Below are 7,491 nucleotides of genomic sequence, written 5' to 3'. Positions count from 1 at the left end.
GTTTATGGCACATTAGTATATGGGAGGGGGAAAACTTTTCAAGATGGGTGGTGACCACGGCGGCCATTTTGAAGTCGACCATTTTGGATCCAACTTTATTTTTTCCAATGGGAAAAGGGTCGTGTGACACATCAAACTTATTGAGAATTTCACAAGAAAAACAACGGTGTGCTTGGTTTTAACGTAACTTTATTATTTTATGAGTTATTTCCAAGTTTCTCTTTGTTTGCAGCCATTGACATGTCGCAGAGGTTAACACGTGAGGAGCAGATAGAAATTGTGTAGATGTCTGGTGAACGCAGTACCCGGCTCATTGCAGCAGATTTCAATGCAAGACACCCTACGCAAAGAAAACTATCACCATTCCCATGTTATTTAGCTGTATCCATATAAATTGCCCACCCAAAAAAGTTTGCCTCATCACTGAACATAATGTTCTGTGTAAACTGAGGGTCCTGTCACAATTTTTGTTTTGCCCATTCTGCAAATTCAGCGCGCACAGGTTAGAATTTCTCCTTGAACTTAAAGGTCCAAAGAAAACAAATCGCAGCATGCATGAATTTCCTCCCATAATCGGATCACACTCTATTTATTATCTATTTTAGCTATATATTATCTATCTATTATCTATCTTTTAGCTATCTATTATCTATCTTCTATCTATCTATCTATCCATCTATCTATTAGATCTATCTATCTATCTATTATCTATCCATCTATCTATCTATCTATCTATCTATCTGTCTATCTATTATCTATCTATCTATCTATCTATCTATCTATCTATCTATCTATCTATCTATCTATCTATCTATCTATCTATCTATCTATCCACCTGTTTCCCTTCTCCCTGAACCTCATGTATAGGGGATACTGTTGTAGCCTGTGCATGATCAGTGACCATCACTAGCCCTCACTGCAGGGTGACGGTGGGTGTTGGATGCTGGGCGGTGGGTGCTTTGTGGTGGGTGTCAGGTGGTGACTGCTGGGTGGTGGATACTGTGTGCTGGGTGCTCTGTGGTGGGTGCTGTGTGGTGGGTGCTGGATACTGTGTGTTGTGTGAGGTGGGTGCTGTGTGGTGGGTGTCAGGTGGTGACTGCTCTGTGGTGGGTGCTGTGTGGTGTGAGGTGGGTGCTGTGTGGTGGGTGTCAGGTGGTGACTGCTGTGTGGTGGGTGCTGTGTGCTGTGAGGTGGGTGCTGTGTGGTGGGTGTCAGGTGGTGACTGCTGTGTGGTGGATACTGGGTGCTGTGTGGTGGGTGCTGTGAGGTGGGTGCTGGATACTGTGTGTTGTGTGCTGTGAGGTGGGTGCTGTGTGGTGGGTGCTGGATACTGTGTGTTGTGTGCTGTGAGGTGGGTGCTGTGTGGTGGGTGCTGGATACTGTGTGTTGTGTGCTGTGAGGTGGGTGCTGTGTGGTGGGTGTCAGGTGGTGACTGCTGTGTGGTGGGTGCTGTGAGGTGGGTGCTGGATACTGTGTGTTGTGTGCTGTGAGGTGGGTGCTGTGTGGTGGGTGCTGGATACTGTGTGTTGTGTGCTGTGAGGTGGGTGCTGTGTGGTGGGTGCTGGATACTGTGTGTTGTGTGCTGTGAGGTGGGTGCTGTGTGGTGGGTGCTGGATACTGTGTGTTGTGTGCTGTGAGGTGGGTGCTGTGTGGTGGGTGTCAGGTGGTGACTGCTGTGTGGTGGGTGCTGTGAGGTGGGTGCTGGATACTGTGTGTTGTGTGCTGTGAGGTGGGTGCTGTGTGGTGGGTGCTGGATACTGTGTGTTGTGTGCTGTGAGGTGGGTGCTGTGTGGTGGGTGCTGGATACTGTGTGTTGTGTGCTGTGAGGTGGGTGCTGTGTGGTGGGTGTCAGGTGGTGACTGCTGTGTGGTGGGTGCTGTGTGCTGTGAGGTGGGTGCTGTGTGGGGGAGCTGCAGAGGAGCACAGTACTTCCCATCTGCTGCTGCAGCCATGTTGAGCTCTTTGTGAGGGGGTGGGAGAGAGGGGAGGAGAGATCAGACGCTGAGAGCTGGAGGATGGTGGCAGACATCAGCCCAGAATAGAGCAGAACAGAACCTCGGTCCACACAGGAGCAGACACCTGCAGCCTCAGCATCCTCCTCCTCCTCCTCCTCCTCCTCACTGCAGCACTCCCTGGACCATGAGCCCCTGCTCAGCCTGGTAAGTGGTGACATCATGGGGGGATTATGGTGACCGGATCTCTGCCCTCCCACTGTGCACGTTGTGTGCTCTGTATCATGGATGCTGAGCCCACCACCCACTGCAGACAGGACCGAGTGCAGCATCCTGATGGCATCCCTGAGGCAGTGTGACAGGTGCCTGCAGCCCCCCAGCCCTGGTCCTGCAGCCCCCCAGCCCTGGTCCTGCTGCCTGTGGTGGGTTGCATTGGGCCCCTTGATGCCTGTAGCTACTAAACATGGCTGTCAGGCCTGTGACTCAGTATTTTACTCTCACCAGGCCAGTGTTTGCCCCATCCTTATTCATCATCATCATCATCATTATTACTTATTGTTTATTATTATTATTAGTGTTTGCACATCATTGGGCATGTTGGCACCAGGCGCGTGGCCACTTGGTGCCTGATCCTTACTACCTATGGATAGAGGAGTGTTTGCTCATTATATATATATATATATATATACACTTTCAAACCTAGCAACGTTTCTTTAGGACTCATGCACATGACTCTATAAGACGGACAAGTGCCATCCATGGTTTTGACAGACTCGTCCCCATTTTATTCTATGGGGTCATGCACAGGTCCTGTTTTTTTTTTTTCCCAGACCAAGCCGCCGTGTACCATTTGTCTCCTATAATCATAAGACACTCGCCCATTGATGTCTATGGGTCCTTACAAAACGTCATGGATGACATCAGAGTGGGCTCCGATTTCCACGGACTGACACAATGGAGAAGATGGAGACAATGGAGAAGATGGAGAAACTTTTTTTTTTTTAATTCTCCACATTCGAGAAAATCGAATCCCACTCCGCTCATACTCTGATCTAACCCTGATCAGCGTAATCGGACCCATCATGATGGTCGTGCTCATCATCAAGTCTACATTTTCACCGACCTAGTAACATTTTCCACAGTTTGCCCATATTGGCACCATGATAGTGACTGCCACCCATCATTTGCCAGTGTTTGCCCATCATCTGGATCAAGCTTGGTAACATTTGCCCCAGTCTGATATCCATATAGACTAGTGGCCATGATACGGTGGCCGTGTCCAGCTTGGCATCTGCGTGGCTAATAAGTAGTTATGCCTCACACAAGGGTCCGGCTCACATCTGATTCCTTTTCTCTCATCTCATGTGTTTTAGGTCAACGTTTACTCATCATCGGGTCGCCTTGTGCCGATCGGCCATGTTTTCTGTGCCCATGTGTCAATCATCTCGGCTCAGCATTTTATTGTATTCAGATCTTCTTGCATCATTTTATATGGGCATCGTCAGTTTCTTATATCTTGCACCCGTCGTTATCTGGCTTCATATGGGGTACGGTGTGAAATCTGGATAGTATTGGGCCATCATCGGGTTATAAATGCCCCCTGACGGTGTGTATCTATCATCAGATGCTCTCCGATCTGTGCCCCCTGGCATCATTTGGGTGTCATCTGGGCACAAGTTCCTTTTTCCTGCACAGTATTACATAACTAGGTTATTATTTACTTAGATCCCAGATCCTTTTTCTTTGTGTACCAGTGATGTGATGTTTGCCCATATCTCCGTCATCATGATATGCCACCCCTTGTTTGTGTGCCAGGCCTGGGTATTATTGTGGCATGTGATGGGGCTGTGCAGCAGGTGCTTTCACAGGAAGGGCCGGGCTTAGTTCTGCTGGGCTGACTGATCTCTTTACATCTCACATCCGCAGCATCTGAGCTCCAGCACATCCTCCCCCAGCAGCCGGGTTCCTCCACGACACCCAGAGAGGTAATCACACAAGTGGGGTGGCGTCGTACAACCAGACCATAGATCCATGCACAATGCTTGTCTGGTATAAAGATGGGTCCTGATGGCCGACATGGTGACATGCCAGTGATAATTGTCTCCTTATTTTTTGCTATTGGGATATACGGACAGAATCCGCCTCCTTATTCTTGTGATAATACAAGATTTAGCAGTCACGCTTTAATTACTTTGCACCGTGTATTGATGAAAATTCCATTGATAATTAACGGGTGTGTTCAACTTAGAGGACAATTATTTTAACTTTAAGGCATGTATTTGGGGATAGGCTATTGCTTTTCATTGAAAAATTTGCACCTCTTGCCTTCTACAGCCTTTGTGTTGCACCGTCTATTGCTTACTGAAAAAGGAGTTAACTAAGAGCCCGTCAGCGGGCTTTGCTGACAGTCTTAAAGGGGTCGACTGGCATTGGGGTACAAGTCTGCAGTGACTCAATGTCGGTGCTGGGAGCTGGCAAGTGCGTGACTGCATATATGTGATTTTCATACATTTGGTCACATTCAGACTAGACGTATCCGGCTGAACACGTCTAGTCGGCATGTGACCATATGTATGCAAATCACACACTTGCGGTCACTCACACGGCGCCAACACTGGATAATTTTGACTGCGCACTGTGAAGGTTCATAACTCTGCAGTCACATACAGTCACTTAAGACTTGTACCCCAAGGCTGGACAACCCCTTTTAAAGTCTTATGGGAGAGATTGTAGATCTTTTTACCTGTCTCCTGAATGTGCATATATGGATTTTTTCATTGCGGATTTCCCCCTATACAGGGCTTTGTAATGGAGGAGGCAGCCAAGGGATGATGGTTGCAATCACCTGTATGGGTTGTGTAAGGAAACAACACCTGTACAAGTATGATGTGCAGCCCCATGGCTGGAGGAGAGTATCGTCCAGATAGCAGTGTGGCAAAGTGGAAATTATCACGATGTGCAGGCTATAGACGAAAAGGATGTTACGTGGGCTTTTTACCTTGAGAAAGATGTCGGTCTGGCACCGAAACGCGTTGGTTGAACAAAAAACCTTGTCCATACTTTCCAGATCTCATCCTTTCCATGATCTCAGCCCGTATATCATGATAATCTCTATTTTGCCAAACATATTATCTGGGATTGGCATGTTATATGATTACTATATTGTGTTTGGTATGTCAGTATAATCTTGGCACTAAATGGCAGTATCACTCATCCATAAACGACAACAATAAATGAAAACCTGCAAAACCTGCGAAAAGTCTAAAACTGAGATACCTATTCATTGCCATATAGCATAACCCCCTTGTATCTAATTTTTAGACTCCTCGTAGGTCTTCTTGCCGGTTTGCAGGTTTTCGTTAATTGTTGGCGTTTATGGATCTGTGAAAATGGAATAATTGTTAGCAGGAAAAAAAACAGGGATTTCTTAATGCATAAACAACATAATACATCCCATCGGACATGTAGTGGGACCTCGTCGGAATCAGGGCTGTGGTATCGGTAAGCCAAACCTACGACTCTGACTCATCATTTTCCATGACACCGACTCTAACTCCACCAAAATGGACTCCGACTCTCTGACTCCGACTCCACAGCCCTAACAGGGCTGTGGAGTCGGTAAGACAAACCTCCGACTCCTCAATTTCCATGACACCAACTCCGACTTCACCAAAATGGGCTCCAACTCTGACTCCACGACTCCGACTCCACAGCCCTGGTTGGAATTAAACATCTTCACGCTGCCTTTGTAGTATCCGACGATGGTATATGGCAGGAAGATTTCTAAACATATACCTAGTAATACAGGAACGTAGAATGTGGTTTCCAAAGGGGCTTTTGACCCTAAGTGCAAATTTTCTAAAGAAAAGGAAAAAAGAGAAAGTACTAGATTCTTTGGAAATTTTGCACCTCTTAGAAAAGACGTCCTTCGTGCTGAAGACCTGGAGAGGTGTACATACTGTGAATTTCTATCCAAGTGCTCTGGAGCGAACGCCGCTTCGAACTGTATCGGTGTTGACGTGATACCAATAGATTTGGATCCTGTGGCCCCATCATTCTTCATCCTGTAAGCTGCCGGCTCCCTTAGGGATTTGGCCTACAAGACGTCACCGGCACAATGGAGCCTCTGCATTTCGTTGCCTGTACCAGCCTGCTCTTTGTGCCAGGAAGAAGAAGCACAAAGTTGGCTACCAGCACATGACACGGCCTAATTTTTACATTCCTATAGCGTTCGAGAGATCTCGTTCAGCATATTCCAGTCCCTTAGGAGGTGGCTTTACGGTGACTTTGGCCGAGACACAGGTTGCGTGACCGAAGATTGTTGTATGCCGTTATGTTATCCCGGAATAGGGCAGGTGGATGGAGTCGCATTGCAACCCTCAAGGTGCCACTTTACGCAAGGTGCAAAAATACAACTGGTTCTGACTTTTTGCCATTTGCTTGTTGTGGTCACTACGAGACCCTATCCACTTGCATTATTTCTGCGATGTAGCACACAATGATCTTTGGCCAAGTGACTTTTTTCCTGGGGCAAAGTCACCTTGTGGCACCAATGGTAGGTCCAAAATGGCAAAAATGTTCCATTATGGATGTGTTTGACGTGATTGTGATTGACATTCTCCAAACAAGCTACGGCATCTTAGGACTCAGAGGTGGACGTATCATTGGTGCAACCTCTGCAGCTGTACCGAGGCCCAAAAGGTAATGGGTCCATTTCCACCTCTAAAACAGGTGGAATTGTGCATTATGATGACCTCTTGGACTCCAAAGGACCAATATATTGTTCTTGCACAGGGTTCTTCTATGTCTTTGTCCACCAATGTTCAGATTGTTGAGGTTTTTGCCTGCCTGGATATGCAGACTTCACCGATAAAGCCGGGAGAGCACAGCCAGCTTCATGTGCAGGCAGACAGGAGGGCGCGCGTGTGTTTAAGATTATCGACAGTCCGATAATGCCGGAGTTTTGGGGGATCTGAGATCAGACATATCGGGGAGATTGACCCTCGATAGGATTAGTCCTCCCTAATTAGGGATGCAATAGAAGGAGGAGGCCTAACAGGTTACCTATAAAGAGACATTTCATGAATTTACAGATAAATATCAGAGAAGTGGATGGATGAACTGATGGATGGATGATCCGATGGAGGGATGGATGGACCGATGGATGAATGGATGGACCGATGGATGAATGGATGAACCGATGAATGGATGGAGGACCGATGGATGAATGGACGGATGAATGGATGGATGGACCGATGAATGGATGATGACTAGATGGTCCAATGAATGGATATTGGATAGACCGATGAATGGATGATGAATGGATGGATAGATGAATGGATGGTGGATAGAAGTCCGATGAATGGATGATGGATGGACCGATGAATGGATCGATGAATGGATCGATGGATGGACCGATGGATAGATGGATGGACCGATGAATGGATGATGAATGGACTGATGGATGGATTCACCAATGAATGGATGGATGGACTAATGAATTGATGATCAATCAATGGATGGTTCGAAGATGGATGGA

The 7,491-nt window shown here is 47.0% G+C and overlaps 1 protein-coding gene across 2 annotated transcripts in view; it reads left to right on the top strand.

Annotated features, from left to right (window-relative positions):
* The first annotated feature begins 1,735 nt into the window (after nucleotides 1-1,735).
* Nucleotides 1,736-7,491, top strand: part of CYFIP2 (cytoplasmic FMR1 interacting protein 2) — a 50,610-nt gene continuing 44,854 nt past the window's right edge. Inside the window, exons 1-2 of one of the 2 annotated variants that reach the window (XM_069763502.1) lie at nucleotides 2,211-2,374; nucleotides 3,879-3,937. The gene's annotated coding sequence lies outside the window, so the exon portion shown is untranslated. Of the gene's footprint in view, nucleotides 2,160-2,210; nucleotides 2,375-3,878; nucleotides 3,938-7,491 lie in introns of those variants that run through there. The other variant, XM_069763501.1, reaches the window with a different exon arrangement.

Source organism: Ranitomeya imitator, chromosome 4 (assembly GCF_032444005.1).
Source record: "Ranitomeya imitator isolate aRanImi1 chromosome 4, aRanImi1.pri, whole genome shotgun sequence".
In the NCBI taxonomy this organism is placed as follows: domain Eukaryota; kingdom Metazoa; phylum Chordata; class Amphibia; order Anura; family Dendrobatidae; genus Ranitomeya; species Ranitomeya imitator.
This window is presented reverse-complemented; position numbering and strand designations above follow the sequence as displayed.